This window comes from Oncorhynchus nerka, linkage group LG7 (genome assembly GCF_034236695.1).
Source record: "Oncorhynchus nerka isolate Pitt River linkage group LG7, Oner_Uvic_2.0, whole genome shotgun sequence".
NCBI lineage: Eukaryota > Metazoa > Chordata > Actinopteri > Salmoniformes > Salmonidae > Oncorhynchus > Oncorhynchus nerka.
The window spans coordinates 78,105,529-78,122,223 of NC_088402.1; positions in this window are offsets into that span (position 1 = coordinate 78,105,529).

Genomic DNA, 16,695 nt, shown 5'->3' on the forward strand with positions numbered 1-16,695 from the left:
ACTAATGACAAAAAATAACAATAACCATCCACCATCTTATGGACTACGACCAATGATGAAGTTATGAAATAAAGACTAATTTTGTTCAATAAGAAATTGGTCTTGCCCAAAATAACTATTTTATCCCCTAGCATTTCAACCAACCACGATTCATTAGCTACATCTTATCTCAAACAGGCAGAATCCTCTGCTGTGCCATTTTGACTGTATTCAAATCTCTTTAATACCATCTCATGTTTAAAGACTGCCCATAAATCCTATATCAGTTCTTAATGACCATTGCCGGCCAGCCGGTAATATGTCATTGTTCGCAGGCGATCACCCAGTGGGGAATAGACCATGCCAGTCTGTAATTGCAAACAGAAAGATTTATATCGCAATTATGAACACCCATGAGAAATAATTCAAACATATCATTGAAAAAAAGCCTGCCAGTTACTAATTCCCAAAACCTAAATTAGGCACACACATTGTACAATATTATCCAATCGTCATTCAGGAGTTCTCCTGAGGAAGAGTCTAATTTGATGTTTTCAATTCAGTTAGTTCATTGCAGGTCCTTGTCCTACAAGGTATCTTTATAGAATGAACATAATAAATTATATTTCATGTTATGCTAATTGTTACACAATACCGGATTATTGCTTGGTGCGATATTATTTAGTGAATACTTGTGTAAAAAGACCATCCCAGAATAAGAAGGGACAACGTTTTCTTTTCTTTTATCAACATGAATCCAAAATCAAATTCCCCAAATGCAATGCAGTCAGTCCCCCTTTTCCTGGTATTTGACATTTTCCAATGGCCATGAGACTGTGATTGAAGGAGCTGCTAAAGGAACTCCCATAGTGTGTCAATATAGCTTTGTTATGCAACCACTGTTGGATCCTCCTGAGAAGGAGAGGAGGCAGGTGTAGGCTGACGCAGGCTGAGGTTTAATCACCATGGTGAATGTGGACCTGAGTGTATTCTCTGTAGCCAAGGAGAGAGGTAAGGAAGAGCAGCAACAAACTGAAGAGGACCACTGTTTGACATTGCCTAACGAATTGCCTCATTGAGTACACTTTCAACACGGTTGTTATTTTTTACTAGAGTTTGATAGTTGTTCAAATGTTAATTGTTGGTTCTAGTTTAAACTAAAATATCGGGACTAGTTTGAAGCAATAGGGAAATGTTGTAACGGCCGTTGGTGGAAGAAGGTGAGGACCAAGGTGCAGCGTGGTACGTGTTCATATGGTTTAATGGGAATAGAACACTGAAAATACAAAAAAAGTGAACGAACAAATCAGTTCTGTCTGGTGATAACTATTTTATCCCCTAGCATTTCAACCAACCACGATTCATTAGCTACATCTTATCTCAAACAGGCAGAATCCTCTGCTGTGCCATTTTGACTGTATTCAAATCTCTTTAATACCATCTCATGGTAGAAAACAACTACCCACAAAACCCATGTGGGCAAGAGCTACCTAAGTATGGTTCTCAATCAGAGACAACGATAGACAGCTGACCCTGATTGAGAACCATACCCGGCCAAAAACAGAGAAATACAAAAACATAGAAAAATAAACATAGAATGCCCACCCCTAGTCACACCCTAGCCTAACCAAAATACAGAATAAAAGCCTCTCTATGACCAGGGCGTGACAATAATAGACCATTACCAGTAGCACTAGCAGGAATGATTTTATGGATATGTTACAATGTTTTCCAATCAATAACTGATGTTTATGCATTCATTCCATGTATCTATTTCCTATATATTTATAATTACTCTTATCAAATCTCCATAACTAAAATGGCAGAAACAGCACACAGCACTAAGTCTCAGGGCAACTGAGAGCAAGGCTTGGCAACAGAAGGAAGTTGAAATGCACTGTTGGAGTCAGCCATCAAAAGCAGGCCAGTCATGCAGACTCCTGTTCTTGAGTCTACTGAGATTGCTCTGAAGGACTCTGTCTTTGTCCTATCTCAGCCAGACTGCTGCTGTCTGGGAGCTCTGGGGGCTCACTCACCACTGACAAGCACAGCCAGATCATACCCCCTAAATCAAATATAGTTTTATTAGATCTGTCTTGTGGAGCGGCACTCCACTGCAAAAACATGTTTTGTTCTCTTTAACCTATTCCACCAGGGATGCAAACCAACAGTGACACTGTCATTTGTGAGCAATGCAGTATGACTCCCTTGTGGTACAAGTGTCAGATTATACTGTGCAGTACTAGTTATCCTCACTAAATATATCCTCTCTGGTATCATAGGGCTGTCGTAAGAAATTCATGGTTCACACACATGCCCTTTAGTGAAGGCCAGAGAGACACTGTCATAAACCTTAAGAAGTTTGCCAGGATGAAGCTAATTGTAAATTCATAACTGTCTTCTAACTCTTCTAGCAATGAAAAAAAAGATATCTGCGATAAAACAAGGTACCTGTTCCTGCTTGATCTAGACTCTTATCGTATGATATGCAGTTTTATGTCCCGACGGACACCAAATTGACTGCACACGGAATTGCCATCTCTTATTATGCCTGCATTTAAAATGTATTAGATTCAAATATGCAGATGCATTTAAAATGAATGAATCATTCCCATTTGTGACTGAATTAGTTACTAATTTGACGAAGACATTGGTTTAATATTGACTTAAATATTTTGTTAACCTCAAACTTTGTATTTTTACTCTACATAAAGACAGATTATAAATACTGACATTATATTTCTCTGTTACTTGTTGCACACAAATGACAACTATTGTCCGTTGAAGATTGTTTTCAACCTCTCTCTCTCCATTGTGACAGACGAGGATCAGAATGACATGTTGTGAGCTTCACATGTTGGTATAATTGTGAGCGACTCATTGAGTGACAAGGCCTGAGGTTATGCCATACTGTAGATCGTAGAAAACAATATGGTGACTGTTGACTGCTGGACTGATGGGCTCATTCAACTGACCTGATGTTGAGGAGACAGGCTTCTTCAGGTGAAGGATGGCAGACAGCACAAGTCTCAATGTGGAGGAGGGTCCCCCGGAGAACGTTCCCTTAGGACAATTAAGCAACGTTCATAGAACGTTCTCAGAACGCCAGAGGGATACCTTAGTGCCGTAACCCTTAAGGGACCTAATGGGAACGTCGCAGAATGTCCTCAGGACATCCCCTATTTGATGGGATGTTGCTGAAAGGGAGATACAGATCCCAATAAAACCATCTAAAAAACAGAACTACAGTAAACAGAACTACAGTAAACATGTTTCCTATAATCTAACTAATTCATTCATTTTGATTAGGACAGAAGAAAATAATGTGATTTATGTTTGCAGTTTATTTCCTTTAAATGACCCAAGGATGAGGAAAGGCAATACGTTAGCTCTGAAGGATGAATGTTATTATTTTTACCTATATCGTTTGGTGGGTTGTCACGTTCTGACCATAGGTCTGTTATTTTATTCTTTGTTTTAGTATGGTCAGGGCGTGAGTTGGGGTGGGCAGTCTATGTTTGTTTTTCTATGTTGGTTTTTGTGTTCGGCCTAGTATGGTTCTCAATCAGAGGCAGGTGTCGTTAGTTGTCTCTGATTGAGAATCATACTTAGCCTGGGTTTCACTTTTGGTTTGTGGGTGTTGTTTCCGTGTCAGTGTTTGTCGCCACACGGGACTGTTTCGTTGATTCACGTTTAATATTTTGTTCCAGTGTCCAGTTGTGTTTTTTAAAATAAATCAATATGGACACTTACCACGCTGCGTTTTGGTCCGATCCTTACTCCTCCTCAGACGAGGAGGAGGAAATCCGTTACATGGGTTGTAAATCATGCAATCCAATGTCTAAGAGACACAATGGCTACAAGGATTACATTAAACCAGAATATATTTGTCACATGCTTCATAAACAACAGATCAAATCAAATTGATTTATAAAGCCCTTCTTACATCAGCTGATATCTCAAAGTGCTGTACAGAAACCCAGCCTAAAATGCTTACTTATGGGACCTTCCCAACAATGCTGAGAGAAAAGGATAGATAAATAAGGTAGCTGAGGTAGATATGTACATATTCAGTGCATTCGGAAAGTATTCACACCCCTTCACTTTTTCCACATTTTGTAACTATAAAGCTTTATTCTAAAATGGAGAAAATTATTTTTTTCCTTTTTTCCAATCTATACGAAATACCCCATAACGACAAATCGAAAACAGGTTTTTAAACAGGTTTTTAAATAAAACTGAAGTATTCAAACCCTTTGCAATGAGACTCGAAATTGCTCTCAGGTGCATCCTGTTTCCATTTATCATCCTTGAGATGATTCAATTGATTGGACATGATTTGGAAAGGCACACACCTGTCTATATAAGGTCCTACAGTTGTCAAAAAATTTCTCCAGCATTGAAGGTCCCCAAGAACACAGTAGCCTCCATCATTCTTAATGGAAGAAGATTGGAACCACCAAGACTCTTCCTAGAGCTGGTTGCCCGGCCAAACTGAGCAAGAACCCAATGGTCACTCTGGCAGAGCTCCAGAGTTCCTTTGTGGAGATGGGGTAACCTTCCTGATGGACAAACATCTCTGCAGCACTCCACCAATCAGGCCTTTATGGTAGAGGAAACTACTCCTCACTAAAAGGCACATGCCAGCCTGGTTGGAGTTTGACAAAAGGCATGTAAAGGACCCTCTTGAAACCAACATTGAACTATTTGGCCTAAATGCTAAGCGTCACATCTGGAGGAAACCTGGCACCACCCTTAAAGTGAAGCATGGGGGTGGCAGCATCATGCTGTGGGGATGTTATTCAGCGGCAGGGACTGGGAGAAAATGCCAAGACAATGCCGGAGAGGCTTCGGGACAAGTCTCTGAATGTCCTTAAGTGGCCCAGGCAGAGCCCGGACTTGAACAAACATTTTGGGAGAGAACAGAAATAGCTGTGCAGCGATGCTCCCCATCCAAGCTGGCAGAGCTTGAGAGTATCTGCAAATGTGAATGGGATACATTCCCCAAATGCAGGTGTGCCAAGCTTGTAGTGTCATACCCAAGAAGGCTCAAGGATGTAATCACTGCCAAAGGTGCTTCAACAAAGTACTGAGTAAAGTGTTTGAATACTTATGTAAATGTGATATTTCAGCTTTGAAATTGTAATACATTGGCAAAAAATTCTAAAAACCTGTTTTTGCTTTGTCATTATGGGGTATTGTGTGTAGATAGATGAGGGGAAAAATTATTTATTCAATTTTAGAATAAGGCTCTAATGTAAATACATTTGGGAAAAGTGAAGGGGTCTGAATACTTTCCGAATGCACTGTAGGTAGGGGTAAACTGGCTAGGTAACTACGAATCAAAATAATTAGTCCAAAAGGCACTTAACGCTAATTGTCTCCAGGGGCTACGTATTACTATTGCTGACCCTGTAAAACAACACATTTAACTGCAGCTATTCGGTGTATGTGACACTAAAACATCCTGAGTGATGAGCTTGGAGGGCTCTATGGTGTTGAATGCTGAGCTGTAGTGAATGAACAGTATTTTCACATTGGTGTTCCTCTTGTCCAGGTGGGAGAGGGCAGTGTGGAGGGTGGTCTGCTTGAAACATGTAGGTTTTATGGAGTGGGTCAGGGAGAGGTTGAAAATGTCAGTGAAGACACCAGCCAGCTGGTCAGTGCATGCTCTTACTACATGCCCTGGTAATTAGTCTAAATGTTAACCTGTTTAAAGGTCTCACTCACATCGGCTACGGAGAGCGAGATCACACAGCCGTCCTGAACTGCTGGTGCTCTCATGCATGGTTCAGTGTTGCTTGCCTCGAAGCGAGCGTCGAGGGCATTTAGTTAATCTGGTAGGTTTGTATCACTAGGCAGCTAACAGCTGGGTTTCTCTATGTAATCCGTAATAGTTTGCTAGCCATTCCGTATCCGATGAGCGTCAGAGCTGTAATAGTAGGATTCGATTTTAGTCCTGTATTGACGCTTTGCCTGTTTGATGGCTCATCGGAGGTCGTAGCGGGATTTCTTACAATCATCCTGATTAGTGTCCCTCTCCTTGAATGAATCTCTATCTTTTAGCACAGTGCAGATGTTGCCTGTGATCCATGGCTTTTGGTTGGGATATGTATGTATGGTCACTGTGGGGATGACGTCATCGGTGCACTTATTAATGAATCCGGTGAATGATGTGGTAAACTTCTCAATTTTAATGGATGAATCTTGGAACATATTCCAGTCTGGGCTTGAGAAGCAGTCCTGTAGTTTTGCATCCGCTTCATCGGACCACTTCTGTTTTGAGGGCGTCAATGGTACTTCCTGTTTGAGATTTTGCTTTGCTTGTAAGTAGGAATCAGGAGTGTTAATTTGTAGAGATGGCATTTTGTAACAGACACACTCATCGAAATCTGAAAGTTCTACCAAAAACGTAATTTTCTTGTACTGTAACTAATGTGAAGTAATTCAAAGCAGCATATATGTTTACATTTTTTCCGACATCCAGATCCAGCTCTATAAATAACCAAGGGTTTCTCAGAATGCTCCGAGGTATTATTTACATTCACTGACAGCCAAAGGCAGCACCAAAATGACAGGTCTCCAAGAGGGAGATGTAGTGTACATTTTATGAGTTGCAAAGGAGATTAGCAGAGCAACGTTGTACATGTAACTTTGACCTCCATGGGGCAGGCAGGAAGGAGAACAGTAGGCTGGGTCAGGTGGAGAGGAGATGCTGCTGGGTAGTCCAACATTGCAGACCTGGGTTCAAATATGTGTGCATTTGAGTATTTGTTATCTAAATACTTATTTTCTGTATTTTAAAGTATTTTCAAATAATTTCCTTTAAATAGCCTAATATTAGAAAAACATTTAAATACTTATTTCAAATAAGTATTTGCGTCAGTGTGTATTTGCATCAGTGTATTTTAGTATTTTCAAATACATTCCAACATTCAACTACTTGAATTTTAACTCAAATTAAAATATTCTAATATTCTAGTATTTGACCCCAGGTCTTATTCATTGAGTGCATCTAGTTTGTCATCAAGAGAATACTTCTTAATACTTGTTAGTATGTGGTGATCACATAAGAATTTCTAGATGTGATTAAGGTACAGTATATCTCAAGTGAAAGGGAAGTATAAAAATGTGCCATTATTTTAGATACTCTCACCATTATTATTATTTGTTGTGATTATATTATTTGCATCCCATTTTTACGTTTTGATAAAGTTGCACATCACATTTTGTTGTAGTCACTTATTTTTTAACTGATAAATTCTGCTCAGCAGTTGAATAGAAACCTATGAACCTCCCCTTTCAACCACAGCCCCATTGTGTACTGTAAGCAATGTGTCAACCCAAAGCATTACTCTCTTGCATTTGGTCTATTATTTTGAGTACTGGCTCAGAATGTATTTGTTTTTCACATACTATAATTATAGGGCCTGTTATTTTTTTTTACATGTTCTGCCTGCTGCTTGCCTGTCTGTCTGTCTGGCATAGTCAGAGATACTTCATGGTGGCATCAACCATGCCATCACATTGGGCTCAGTGAAGCTCTTACAAAACGTGTGTGTGTGTGTGTGTGTGTGTGTGTGTGTGTGTGTGTGTGTGTGTGTGTGTGTGTTGGGTCGGGGGAAGTGCTCCTCTCAGCCAGGAGTGTCAGAGAGGGCTGATGTCATCCTGTGAGTAAGTAGCCAGGGCAGGGGCTGTGAGAGAGAACAGAAGAGGTACTGTAAGTAAGCTCTGGTGGGTAGATTTCTATCTGGACGTGTTGTGGAAAGTGACGTTAACGTGTGTGTGTGTGTGTGCGTGTGTGTGTGTGTGTGTGTGTGTGTGTGGTATGCATGTGTTCAACGTTCAGCCGCTATGCAGGCAGGCAGTTCTGGAGCAAATCTCCCTGGTCATCTCGCACTGCTCACGCTGTTCAAACAGGTTCCACGTCGGTTTGTGTCTTGTCTTGTCAAGTGGCTGACATCCTGATTTAATCAACATCCACGGCTGCCAGATGAATTAGATCACTATCAAAAATGTTCCTGGTACACCATGTCCCTCACTTGTCAGAACCAAACTCGTCTGCTCATTTATTTATGACATTATTTTCCCTGAGAGAGGCTTTGTACTGTCGCACCAATGGGGGCTAAAGGTAAGCTTGTCTCATAATGATGTCATTTGGCTCGTTAAATTCGGATGAGATCCAGGCATTTCAATAATTCCATCACCAACTTCCATCATATTGGAAACACAATACGGTGAAATGGAGTGTTAAAGACAAACAAACATAACATAAACATGGAAACAAAAGCACTTGTATGATATGAGACTCTCCTTCTCCACTCGCGTGTCATCAGGCATATGTTAAAGGGGTGGAATCCCCAAAAAGAAAATGTGTAAAGTGATATAAACAAATGTAGCTAGTTGTGCAGAACATTTTACTGGTAAATGGATAGGTAGCATATGATTTTTAAATGCTTTTCTCCTTCCAGAAAACAACAGCTGATTCAAAAGGGGTGTGGTGGATTTTAAAACATTTCTGCACTAGCCACCAGGAGGATCATCGTGTGCGTCATCTGCCAAAGTATGTCATCAAAGAGGTGAGCATGCTCCTCCATCTGCCAAAGTATGTTATCAAAGAGGTGAGCATGCTCCTCCATCTGCCAAAGTATGTAATCAAAGAGGTGAGCATGCTCCTCCATCTGCCAAAGTATGTCATCAAAGAGGAGAGCATGCTCCTCCATCTGCCAAAGTATGTCATCAAAGAGGTGAGCATACTCCTCCATCTGCTTACTAATGACATGACACTCTCCTCGACCACACGGAGGAGAGGGGGACGGAGGAGTCGAGGAGAGGACAGACCTTTTCCCAATTGAGAATCTCCCCTGGACACGCTCCATATGGAGTCACATGACCATCGTGTCCTTGTCTTGTGCTTCACAACAGATACTGGAAATGGGGGATCGACATAAAATACATTCTGGCCAATAACCCAGAAAGACATAGATATTTGGAAAATTATTGAAATGGTGTCCTCTTGTTCCAATGTGGTCTCAATGCCAATAGGACTATACACTAAATGAACATCATTTCTGAAACAATGCTTTTCAGAGAACGCTTTCCATTGAGTGCATCATTGTACTTTGCCTTTTCATTCACCTCAGTAATTTGTTCAATATCTGGAAATAGTCCAGACAGTCATAGTACTTATTTTGAATGGACACAAGTGATGTGTACACATAGGCTCTTTTTTATCATACTGATGGCAATATCAAAAAAAAAATCAGTTTGACATTGTGGGGAGATAGAACAGTAGATCAGTTGAAGATCAGCTTCACAAGCCTGGACATGTGCTCTGAGCAGAGCACATGCCCATGAATTATCTGAAGGAGTACTGGTAGGCAGGTGTTGGGCAGAGCAGAGCTGAGTAGGATTCATATTGAGATGTCCATCACGGCTCACTGGGTTGATATTTCCATCATGGACAGGAAAGGAGACCTTGACAGTTGGGCTGCTCACAGCAAGCTGTTTTCATGGCTTGAAGAGCCCTTAACATGCACCAGAGTTGAAGGATTGGTAGGAGATTATTAAATAAAGTGACAAGCACACTACCCATTCATTCGCTGCTTCGAAATCACTGTGAAATACAGTATCACTGTTGAGGTGTGTGTGTGGGGGGGACTATTTTATAGCAAATATACTGAAACAATGTAAAAAATTAAAATTAAAATTAAATGACGCATTGATTTCATGATCTTCCAGGGCCCCATCTTGTCTGCTTTGTATGTCCCATGTTATGGATGATTATGGCTGTGACAGTAGAAAAGAAACGTCAATTTATCTTTGAATGAGACTTGGTACCTACTTTAAACCACACATTGAATGAGACTCGGTACCTACTTTAAACCACACTTTGAATAAGACTCGGTACCTACTTAAAATCATATATTGAGCCAACATGAGGGAAAAAAAAGAAAGACGCTGGCTCACCTTAAAGGGGTTATGAAACATTACATTTATTTTTTGTTTACCCATGGGTGCACTTCTGAATCCCAAGGGTACTGCAACCTGTGTATAACTCACCCTTAGGGCCTCAGAGTATTTTTCACGATAAAATGAAATTTTATGGCATGCGAGATTAGCTGACACTAATGCAAGGTCAAAAATAATAGAATCAATACAGCGGGCTGGTTGACATTTACAGAAAAAATGGGTTGAAAAGCATTGTTGAAAACAGAATGAAACAAATCTCTGCTGAATTCTTATTGATGGCTTTTCATTATTTCTGATAGTTTGACTTTTGTTTTGTGTGCTGTGGTGTGGTGTAGTTTATCTCCCGTGTGTGTGTGTGTGTGTGTGTGTGTGTGTGTGTGTGTGTGTGTGTGTGTGTGTGTGTGTGTGTGTGTGTGTGTGTGTGTGTGTGTGTGTGTGTGTGTGTGAACATATTTACGTGTGCATACATGCTCATACATGTATTAGGATTAATCAACAGCTACCAATGCCTTTTCAACAGCTGCCAATGCCTTTCCAAAGCCAATCTGGTTGTCTATTGTATTTGATTAGTGAGGGGGAGGGGGATTAAATTGTTTATTGTTGTTGTAGTGCGCTGTGTTGAACAACATAACCATTTTCCTATTTAAAAAAATACCTTACATGGAAGGTAAAGGTGAACTCATTCCCTATTTTTATTGCCTATTTTTATCAGCACAATATCATCATCTTCTACTAATGTACGAGTGGTCACAGGAGGGTTAGAGAGAGCATTCTCCATCCCTCCCATATAGTTGTATTGTATTTTTCCTGAGCTAATGAAAATAACAGTTATGGATGTTTTTTGTGACGTGATTGTCACATCCAGTGTTTTTACTGCCGTCATTATAGTTTAACATCGCACTGTTAATTCCGTTAATTAAAAAGCTGATTGCTTTTGTCAGTCTGTGATCTTCAGTTTATGAGTCCATATGGTAGAGGATGGCTTGTTGTAAATGTCAATGAAGCAATATCACACTAAAGTTACATACACTGAGTATACCAAAAATCAGGAACAAAGACAGTTGGGCCTTTCTTTTCTTAGAAAAGCCTCAGTTTGTCAGGGTATGGACTCTACAAGGTGTTGACAGGATTCCACAGGGATGCTGGCCAATGCTGACTCCAATGCTTCCCACAGTTGTGTCAAGTTGGCTGGATGTCCTTTGGCTGGTGGACCATTTTTGATACACATGGGAAACTATTGAGCTTGAAAAACCCAGCAGCGTTGCAGTTCTGGACACAAACCGGTGCGACTCCCACCTACTACCATATCCCTTTGAAAGGCACTTGCATCTTCTGTCTTGCCCATTCACTCTCTGAATGGCACACATACGTAATCCATTTCTCAAATGTGTCAAGGATTGCTAAAAATCCTTCTTTAACCTGACTCCTCCCCTTTATCTACACTGATTGAAGTGGATTTAACAGGTGACATCAATAAGGGATCATAGCTTTCACCCAAATTCACCTGGTCAGTCTATTTAATGGAAAGAGCAGGTGTTCTTAATGTTTTGCATACTCCGTGTATAATCAAGCAGGACTAGAATGAAGTACGTATAAACCTTGATCCTCCCATGGCTTTGACTGTTAGTTGGTCTGAGATAATCCATGTCATGATCACACACAACACATCCTTTGAAGGCCTTAACGTTTGGGCATCCAATGGAATTTCTTTCTTTATAATGACAATCCAAGTCTAGGTGACAACATCGCTAAAACACTAGACTTAAGCCTGTCGCATGTTTCCCAGTAGAAACAGTTGGCACATGAATTATGACAAACATTTTGTGACGTTTTTGTTCGTTTTGGTGTTCGGCAGGGTATTTTCTGCTGATCACGCTCATCCATTATTTTTTGTTGTTGTTGTTGAGGCAAGTCGAAGTTCAGTAGTCGAAATCTATGCCCCCTTCGTTGGTGATTGGTCAACAGTACTACTCCTAGTAGGAGTGGGAACTATGGACGGGATTCTTCAATGAAGCATTTATTGTCATTTAATGAGAGATGACTAGTTTTAATGCAAGTTTTTCACTTGAGAAATACTGCACCAAAACATGTGTTAAACTTATGCAAAATGTACTGTTTCTCTCTCCACTTGAGAGGTGTCTGTATTTAAACTGAGCATTCTCACAGTGCTTGTGATGGGAGCTATACACCACTATACACCATCTATGACAGAAAGCCATTATGTTTTGTAATTTACTGCCTTTATGAGGTGGGTCTAGGGTTCTGAATTATAATATTGTGAAAGATTAAACACCTGATAGGATTTTATTGTTCTGGGACTTTCAAATCTTTGTCCTACAGTACACAAGTATGTTTGGTCATGTCTGTCATGGTCCTCGCTCAACCTTTTGAGGCAACATTCTATTCTAGTTCCCATGAGTTCTTTACTACGAGGTCTCTAGGCCTACTATACTGATAAATGATTACAGTAACAACAACAAATACATATTCTGACCTGATTGATTTGGATGGTCATGTCCAGTCACTTCCAAATGAGGATGAGCTTCCCTCAACACAGAAAAGAACCGTAAGTACAGAAACACTCTCCATGATAATGTCTTATGAGAATCTTGTGACAATGTCTTGTGAGGATGTCCAGTGAGCATTCATACACCCAGCTGACATGTCTAGACCTGGGTGGACTGACAGGGTCTGCTGTGGTAAGAGGCTGTCAAGTAGAGTAGCAGAGCGTTGTTACAGTCAACACCATAGTCCACTGAGCACTTCTCACATGCATTTTGTTTCTTTTCAACGATCTACACAAAATGCTCTGTAATCTCTGCCCTGCCGATCCAACACGACTGGTCTGCCGATGTAACCGTCCAAGGGGGCTACAACAGACTTTCTCTGTCACAACCTCCCCGTAAGGCCCTTCTGCTAGCCTGCTAGCCCCGGCCCGCTAGCTGTCTGAATCGCCGTGCCGCCAGCTTGCCTAGCTTTCCACTGGGCCCTATGATCACTCGGCTGCGGATGCCGCTCTCTAATGTCAAAATGTCTTGTCCATTGCTGTTTTGCTTAGTGATTATTGTCTTATTTCACTGTAGAGCCTCCAGACCTGCTCAATATGCCTTAGCTAGCCCTTTTGTTTCACCTCCCACACATGCGGTGACCTCACCTGGTCTAAATTATGTCGCTAGAGACAAAACCTTTGTCATCGTCACCCAATGCCTAGGTTTACCTCCACTGTATTCACATCCTACCATAACATTGTCTGTACATTATGCCTTGAATCTATTCTTCAACGCCCAGAAATCTGCTCTTTTTACTCTCTGTACCAAACGCACTAGACGACCAGTTCTTACAGCCTTTAGCCGTACCCTTATCCTACTCCTCCTCTGTTCCTCTGGTGATGTAGAGGTTCATCCAGGCCCTGCAGCAACTAGCTCCACTCCCATTTTCCAGTTTCATGCATGTTAACATTAGAAGCCTCCCTAAATTTGTTTTACTCACTGCTATAGCACACAACCCGGATGTCCTAGCAGTGTCTGAATCCTGGCTTAGGAAGGCCACCAAAGATCCTGAAATTTCCATCCCTAACTATAACATTTTCCGACAAGATAGAACTGCCAAATGGGGCGCAGTTGCAACCTACTGCGGAGATAGCTTGCAGAGTTCTGTCATACTATCTAGGTCTGTGCCTAAAAAATCTGAGCTTCTACTTCTAAAAATTCACCTTTCCAGAAACAAGTCTCTCACCGTTGCCGCTTGCTATAGACCACCTTCTGCCCTCAGCTGTGCCCTGGACACCATATGTGTTGATTGCCCTCCATCTATCTTCAGAGCTCGTAGTGTTAGTTGACCTAAACTGGGACATGCTTAACACCCCGGCCGTGCTACAATCTAAGCTAGATGCCCTCAAACTCACACAAATTATTAATGAATCTACCAGGTACAATCCCAAATCCATTAACACAGGCACCCTCATAGATATCATCCTGACCAACCTGCCATCTAAATACACCTCTGCTGTCTTCAACCAGGATCTCAGCGATCACTGCCTCATTGCCTGCATCCGTAATGGGTCTGCGGTCAAACGACCACCCCTCATCACTGTCAAACACTCCCTAAAACACTTCAGTGAGCAGGCCTTTCTAATCGACCTGGCCCGGGTATCGTGGAAGGATATTGACCTCATTCCGTTAGTAGAGGATGCCTGGTTATTCTTTAAATGTGCTTTCCTCTCCATCTAAAATAAGCATGCACTATTAAAAAAAATTAGAACCAGGAACAGATATAGCCCTTGGTTCACTATAGACCTGACTGCCCTTGACCAGCACAAAAACATCCTGTGGCATACTGCATTAGCATCGAATAGCCCCCGCGATATGCAACTTTTCAGGGAAGTTAAGAACCAATATACACAGGCAGTTAGGAAAGCTAAGGCTTGCTTTTTCAAACAGAAATTTGCATCCTGTAGCACAAAGTCCAAAAAGTTCTGGGACAGTGTAAAGTCCATGGAGAATAAAAGCACCTCCTCCCAGCTGTCCACTGATAAATCCACGATAATTGAGAATTTCAACAAGCATTTTTCTACGACTGGCCATGCTTTCCACCTGGCTACCCCTATCCCGGTCAGCAACCCTGCACCCTCACAGCAACTTGCCCAAACCGCCCCCATTTCTACTTCACTCTTAATCCAGATAGCTGATGTTCTGAAAGAGTTGTAAAACCTGGACCCATACAAAATCAGCTGGGCTAGACAATCTGGACTCTCTCTTTTTAAAATTATCCGCTGCCATTGTTGCAAGCCCTATTACTAGCCTGTTCAACCTCCCTTTACGTATCGTCTGAGATCCCAATGATTGGAAAGCTGCCGCGGTCATCCCCCTCTTCAAAGGGGGAGACACTCTAGACCCAAACTGTTACAGACCTATATCTATCCTACCCTGTCTTTCTAAGGTCTTCAAAAGCCAAGTTAACGAACAGATCACCGACTAATTCCAATCCCACCGTACCTTCTCCGCTGTGCAATCTGGTTTCCAAGCTGGTCATGGGTGCACCTCAGCCACTCTCAAAGTCCTAAACAATATCATCACCATCATCGATAAAAGACAATAAAGTGCAGCCATCTTCAATGACCTGGCCAAGGCTTTCGTCTCTGTCAATCACCACATTCTTATCGGCGGACTCAACAGCCTTGGTTTCTCAAATGACTGCCTCGACCTGGTTCACCAACTACTTCTCGGGCAGAGTTCAGTGTGTAAAATCGGAGGGCCTGTTGTCCGGACCTCTGGCAGTCTCTATGGGGGTGCCACAGGGTTAAATTCTCGGGCCGACTCTTTTCTCTGTATACATCAATGATGTCGCTCTTGCTGCTGATGATTCTCTGATCCACCTCTACACAGACGACACCATTCTGTACACCTCTAGACCTTCTTTGGACACTGTGTTAACTTCTTCGAGATAGGGGGCGCTCTTTTAATTTTTGGATAAAAAACGTTCCCGTTTTAAACAAGATATTTTGTCACGAAAAGATGCTCGAGTATGCATGTAATTGACAGCTTTGGAAAGAAAAAACTCTGACGTTTCCAAAACTGCAAAGATATTATCTGTGAGTGCCCCAGAACTAATGCTACAGGCGAAACCAAGATGAAATTTCATACAGGAAATGGTCCAGATTTTGAATGCCCTGTGTTCCAATGTCTCCTTATATGGCTGTGAATGCGCCAAGAATGAGCCTGCACTTTCTGTCGTTTCCCCAAGGTGTCTGCAGCATTGTGACGTATTTGTAGGCATATCATTGGAAGATTGACCATAAGAGACTACATTTACCAGGTGTCTGCCCGGTGTCCTCCGTCGAAATTATTGCGTAATCTCCAGGTCCATGCGCGTTCCATTTTCTTCAGAGGAGAAACCAAACTGCCACGAATGATTTATCATCGATAGATATGTGAAAAACACCTTGAGGATTGATTCTAAACAACGTTTGCCATGTTTCTGTCGATATTATGGAGTTAATTTGGAAAAAAGTTTGCGTTGTTATGACTTAATTTTGGGGGTTTTTCTTACCCAAACGTGATGAACAAAACGGAGCGATTTGTCCTACACAAATATTTTTGGAAAAACTGAACATTTGCTATCTAACTGAGAGTCTCCTCATTGAAAACATCTGAAGTTCTTCAAAGGTAAATTATTTTATTTGAATGCTTTTCTTGTTTTTGTGAAAATGTTGCATGCTGAATGCTAGGCTTAATGCTATGCTAGGCTATCAATACTCTTACACAAATGCTTGTTTAGCTATGGTTCAAAAGCATATTTTGAAAATCTGAGATGACAGTGTTGTTAACAAAATTGACTATCCTACCAATCTTTGACTTCGGCGATGTCATTTACAAAATAGCCTCCAACACTCTGCTCAGCAAATTGGATGCAGTCTATCACAGTGCCATCCGTTTTGTCACCAAAGCCCCATATACTTCCCACCACTGCGACCTGCATGCTCTCGTTGGCTGGCCCTCGCTTCATGTCTGTCACCAAACCCACTGGCTCCAGATCATCTATAAGTCTTTGCTAGGTAAAGCCCCGCCTTATCTCAGCTCACTGGTCACCATAGCAGCAACCACCCATAGCCCGTGCTCCAGCAGGTATATTTCACTGGTCACCCCCAAAGCCTATTCCTCATTTGGCTGCCTTTCCTTCCAGTTCTCTGCTGCTAATAACTGGTTCGAATTGAAAAAATCACTGAAGCTGGAGACTCATATCTCC